The 6,359-nt window shown below is 45.2% G+C and overlaps 1 pseudogene; it reads right to left on the reverse strand.

Annotated features, from left to right (window-relative positions):
- Positions 1 to 696: 696 nt before the first annotated feature.
- LOC126263927 (5S ribosomal RNA) lies at positions 697 to 814 on the reverse strand (annotated as a pseudogene).
- Between the last annotated feature and the right edge of the window lie 5,545 nt (positions 815 to 6,359).

Below are 6,359 nucleotides of genomic sequence, written 5' to 3' on the forward strand. Positions count from 1 at the left end.
TCGCGATTCTATTTCTTACTCTCCGGTAGTAACACGACCAACTTATTCCAGGAACGAGAGCTACCATCACGTTGTCGAGTCCAGCTTACGTCTCGTAAAGCCCCACTCCCATTTTAGATTAATGCTGCTTCTTGAATACTGTCTAAAAGAAGTCTACCGATATTAAACATAGGCCTTCATTTGAGGAAGAAATTTCTGAGAAACTACATTGGCCGCGCGGGATTGGCCGAGCGGTCTAGGGCGCTGCAATCATGGACTGTGCGGCTGGTCACGGCGGAGGTTCGAGTCCTCCCTCGGGCATGGGTGTGTGTGTTTGTCCTTAGGATAATTTTGGTTAAGTAGTGTGTAAGCTTAGGGACTGATGACCTTAGCAGTTAAGTCCCATAATATTTCACACACATTTCAACATTTGAAACTACATTGCTCTGCAAAGCCTAAGGACGAGACAGATAAGGTAAAATAACATACTAACTAAAAATTAAACTAAACCCCTCCCGAACAGGCCATGAAGGCCCAAAGGTAGCTACCGGCTGCCATGTCATCGTCAGCCCACAGGCGTCACTGGATGCGGATGTGGAGGGGCATGTGGTCAGCACACCGCTCTCCCGGCCGTACGTCAGTTTCCGAGGCCGGAGCCGCTACTTCTTAATCAATTAGCTCCTCTGTTTGCCTCACAAGGGCTGAGTGCACCCCGATAGCCAACAGCGCTCGGCAGACCGGATGGTCACCCATCCAAGTGCTAGCCCAGCCCGACAGCGCTTAACTTCGGTGATCAGACGAGAACCGGTGTTACCACTGCGGCAAGACCGTCGGGTAACATACTAACAACTAGGTGGACATCAATGAAACTGCGGAATCATGTTGTCAGAACACCCCCACTCATGTACAAGAAGCTCGACGCCATATGGCGTGAGGTGAGGGCGTGAGGTCAGCGTGACTAGCGCCAAATGGAGCTGGCCCTGCTACCGACGTAGTCTGTGTGTGTGTGTGTGTGTGTGTGTGTGTGTCAATCAGTGAACGGTTGCGCTGCACAGTGCTGGTGTTCCTCATAACAACGTGGCCCAGAGACGAAATATGGATGACTTCACAAGGGGAAGCAAGAGAAGAAAACATCCCGATCAGTCGCAATAGTCGACCGACCGCCGTCTCATCTTGGTCACTCATCATCGGATGCGGTATAGAGCGGCGTAGCATCAGCGCATCTCAGTCTCTCAATCAGCTGGCTGCTCAGCTGGATTCACGAGGCTAAATACACCCCAGTCCAGTCCTCCCATCAAGGAAAAATTCCTGGCAGTACCGGACATTGTACTCGGGTCCCTGTCTTGAGGGTCTGCCACTTTGGCAACTCGGTTACGGAGACAGATTCGCACAGAAAGAGCCATCAGTAAACGTCATGAAGGACGAAGGATGACCATTGTATCCCGGTAATTTGGTGTTGCACTCAGCATTGTTTCTCGTGCGCGGGTAGCGTTCTGAACCACTTGCACTGGTGGCCATAGGAGAGTAGGTGGTCGACCACGGTCAGTTTCAGCAGAGATGACCGTCACATTGTGCAACAGGCACGAAGGGACTCACGTCAAGCAGAGGGTGCATTTGCAACTATATTTAAGAGGACTGAAGGTACAAAATTTCAAGCTCCACGTGGGCACGGCGATCCCATGGGGGTGATTTGTTTGCCCGACAACCGGTAGTTGTCTCTGTTGATCCATTATGGACGTGGCATAGCGGCTGGTCAAATATTTAACGACGAAATCGGCCAAACAGACATACAAATTGGGAAGTTCTATTATTTTATCTTCGCTACCAGTTTCGGAAATTCATTTTGCCATCTTCAGGCACCATATGCACCTGTAAAAAGTAACTGATATTGGCATACTGGGGCCATACGTTTCTCGATGTCGTCAGTTCTCCAGTGCTTCCTTCGAATACTTGACCTGAGGCAATCAGACGTGATCATTTTGGTCCTTCTGGTGTTATGGGGTGTGCAGACGCAATGTTGCGTGGACCTTCAAATCTTTGAACACTGTATATTCACCAGTCAACGTTATTGTGCCACTGAACTCTTTCATCCCCACCTACGTCCTTTCAGGGGCGCATTCAGCTCTCACTTAATTTTTAAGGACGGCAACGGTGCAGGTGGAGGAGTTTTCGAGGAGATTCGGCAAATGGCCTGCCCTGCCCGTTCCCCTGACTTAAATCCCATCGAGCATGTGTGGGATGCGTCGTGGAGACGTATTGCGCCACGTCAACATGCACCGTCGACCATCCAGCAGCTGACAACCACGCTGGTGGATCAATGAAGAGCCCTACAACAAGAATTTCTGTCTAAACTTGAAGCCAGCCAGAGAACACGTCGCAAAGCATGCAGTACTGCCTCTTATTAAGATTCATGTCCCGCCTTTTATATTACTCAGGTTCCATCATAAATCGGGATGACTTCATATAATTATTGTCTTCGAATTAAAATGCCTGTTCTGTTGGCCTCATTGCGTATTTCTTTCCGTTACCTTCTGTTCTATGGTATACCTGTGTATGGTCCAAGTTTCATGGAGATACTTTGCTTGGCAGTGAAACGTGATGATAAAGTTACTTTCGTCCTGAAGTTTCGCACACCTGTGTACGTTTGGAGCACAGCACTGTATAGTTGTGTAACATGGAATGTGGGAAAACCGGAAGAAAAGAGAATTTAAGCGTTTGACACGCGGTGTTACAAAATGGGTGTTCTGCTTCGTCGACCGGTACAGGGACAACTGCACGCCCTATATGAGCCAGCGCTAGCGTTTTACACTGGTACTGGGCAACTTAAATCTCTGTCGGATTCACTGGAACAGTGCCGTTTGCATCAAGGCACATTAACCTCCTGACATGTTGTAATGTCCCCACAGAAAATACCCTCTACCACGCACCAATTAACCATTTTCAATCAAACCATCCACATTCATTCACTTTGGAAAAGTTATCTGATCTGATTTTCTCGCAATATATGCGGCGACAGCTCGACGACGTCAAAGTATTTTCTAGTGCGTTTATTCTTTGAAATAACAGAGATGCATATATGCATTCTCCAGGGTTGTTAGAGTGGTAACGAGGACAGCTTCTGGAGTATCTGGTGAGGGATTGACGTGTTTCTGAGAGATACATATTCTGCTTTTCTTCTCGCTAAAGCGAGCCAATTAACATTTGTGCCGCTAGCGGTTTGTTTGAAGAGAAAAAGAGACTGTAAAAGAAATAATTAAGACGTGGAATCACCGGAGATCTGGACATGTAATGGAGATGGATTTAATACACAATTTCCTTCATAAATAAGGTTTGTGACTTTTTTGTTTTGGAGTGAATGAACGAATGAGTTTTTCCTGAATCATTTAATGATCACGTTGGCCCTGTAATTAGTGGGGAAGTTTCAGCTGTGTCGAAGAGAGCCTGCAATCACTGAGTCTGTGTTAAATCGTCCAAAAAGGCTTCGTACACATCTGGAATCCGCAATCTTTCGTAAAATGAACAAATTGTCCAAACGATTGATTCTCCCGACTGAATGCAGTGTTTAACAGTAATAATAAATGTAAAGATGTCTTACAGCAAGCCAGCCGCTGATTACAAAGACGAAGGACTCCACCAAAGATTCTATTTGGCTGATTTCACGTAATGAAATATTATATTAAAAACTGTACATAGATAAAGGAGAGAAAGAGAGAGAGAGAGCGAATGAAAACAGAGATAATACTAATAATCCTCCATTAGTCTAACTTTTCGCCTGTCTTATCACGGATCAGCCAAGAAATGGGAGGACCTTACTTTACTGTATAGATTTATGTGTGAAGGTGAGGGGATCTTAAAGGCAACAGATACACGTCTATACAGACAAGACATTACACAGAGATAGCGGCTAGCTGCATTCATCATCTATTCTTAGATGAAGAGAAGCCAACTTATTATCCTTAACATTTAAAAAATGTTAAAATGTCCAGCATCATAGTTCGTTGTCGGTAATATGATAAATGAAACATACGAACAGTAAATTTACAAAGAGACCAATGAAGATTTCAAATATCTGTATATTTGTTGTTAAAATAGAGGTGTCCTGAAAGAAACGCATTGGTTCGGCTTTCCGGCCTCCTAGGAATATTCCCCAGACTCTAGAAAGAAGGCAGTGAACGTTTGGTGAGAGACCTTGTGATAGTACATTTAGTTTTATTAGCAGGAACCCCGCCCGCTGTCTGCGTCTGCCAGAGACTAGAGAGAGACAGATTTTACCTAATACTATTGACTCGGTGCAGCAGTAGTTCCGGGCCAGTTTAGTTTTAAGGCGACTCCTTTCATAGTATAGTACTGGTTGTCAGCAAGACGGGGCTAACAGAGGTTCAAATGGCTCTAACCACTGTGGGACTTAACACCTGAGGTCATCAGTCCTCTAGACTTAGAACTACTTAAACCAAACCAACCTAAGGACATCACACACATCCTTGCCCGAGGCAGGATTTGAACCGGCAACCGTAGCAGCAGCACGGTTCCGGACTGAAGTGCCTAGAACCGCTCGACCACAGCGGCCGGCGGTGACAGAGGAGCTCTGCTCTGAAGACAGACGTCAGGGGCGTACGAATACATTCCCTGTCGTTTAGGACGAGCTAGGTAATGACAACGTAACAGATCTGGTGTGTTCTCCCGAGAACTCGCTGAAAATAAGCGTAGCTCTCTTCGCGAACGGCCATTTATGGTGGCAATAGAAAATAGTGCCTACTCGAAGAGACTTCTGTTTTCTCTCTGGGACCGAGCTTTTCAATAGGACCCAGCGGGAACACTCAGCCTCACTTTCGTCGGAATTCTGAAGCAGGCAACACGTAGCGTCCGTGTCCAACACGGGGGCCTCGTGGACACATTCCACCGACCATCAGCACAGCAGGGCGAGGTGCTCCGGCCTACAGAATACGTGACACTGTAATATTTCTGGCTTGACAGCTATCATACTCAGGTATAAGAAGCTCTTCTTAGAGTAGTTGAGAAGGTACCAGTGGCAAGATTACGCTGTGGAGTGTGAGCTACCGATGACAGATGGTTTGTTCGGTACGGGTATCGTGAGAAAGACCCTCCAAATTGTGGTCCTTCTCTGCGATTGGCTGCTGCGTTCGGAAGTAGCCCACCAAAATGATAATCTTTTGTTATTAATTTTGACAAACTAAACAGCATATTTGCTTGCATTTCGTATTAAAGAATCTCTCAATATGCGACTATTCCATTATTTCACAAGTATTAATGTTGTTGTTGTTGTGGTCTTCAGTCCTGAGACTGCTTTGATGCAGCTCTCCATGCTACTCTATCCTGTGCAAGCTTCTTCATCTCCCAGTACCTACTGCAACCTACATCCTTCTGAATCTGCTTAGTGTATTCATCTCTTGGTCTCCCTCTACGATTTTTACCCTCCACGCTGCCCTCCAATGCTAAATTTGTGATCCCTTGATGCCTCAAAACATGTCCTACCAACCGATCCCTTCTTCTAGTCAAGTTGTGCCACAAACTTCTCTTCTCCCCAATCCTATTCAATACCTCCTCATTAGTTATGTGATCTACCCACCTTATCTTCAGCATTCTTCTGTAGCACCACATTTCGAAAGCTTCTATTCTCTTCTTATCCAAACTGGTTATCGTCCATGTTTCACTTCCATACATGGCTACACTCCATACAAATACTTTCAGAAACGACATCCTGACACTTAAATCTATACTCGATGTTAACAAATTTCTCTTCTTCAGAAACGATTTCCTTGCCATTGTCAGTCTACATTTTATATCCTCTCTACTTCGACCATCATCAGTTATTTTACTCCCTAAATAGCAAAACTCCTCTACTACTTTAAGTGTCTCATTTCCTAATCTAATCCCCTCAGCATCACCCGATTTAATTTGACTACATTCCATTATCCTCGTTTTGCTTTTGTTGATGTTCATCTTATATCCGCCTTTCAAAACACTGTTCATTCCGTTCAACTGCTCTTCCAAGTCCTTTGCTGTCTCTGACAGAATTACAATGTCATCGGCGAACCTCAAAGTTTTTACTTCTTCTCCATGAATTTTAATACCTACTCCGAATTTTTCCTTTGTTTCCTTTACTGCTTGCTCAATATTCAGATTGAATAACATCAGGGAGAGGCTACAACCCTGTCTCACTCCTTTCCCAACCACTGCTTCCCTTTCATGCCCCTCGACTCTTATAACTGCCATCTGGTTTCTGTACAAATTGTAAGTAGCCTTTCGCTCCCTGTATTTTACCCCTGCCACCTTCAGAATTTGAAAGAGAGTATTCCAGTTAACGTTGTAAAAAGCATTCTCTAAGTCTACAAATGCTAGAAACGTAGGTTTGCCTTTTC

Source organism: Schistocerca nitens, chromosome 6, assembly GCF_023898315.1.
Source record: "Schistocerca nitens isolate TAMUIC-IGC-003100 chromosome 6, iqSchNite1.1, whole genome shotgun sequence".
NCBI lineage: Eukaryota > Metazoa > Arthropoda > Insecta > Orthoptera > Acrididae > Schistocerca > Schistocerca nitens.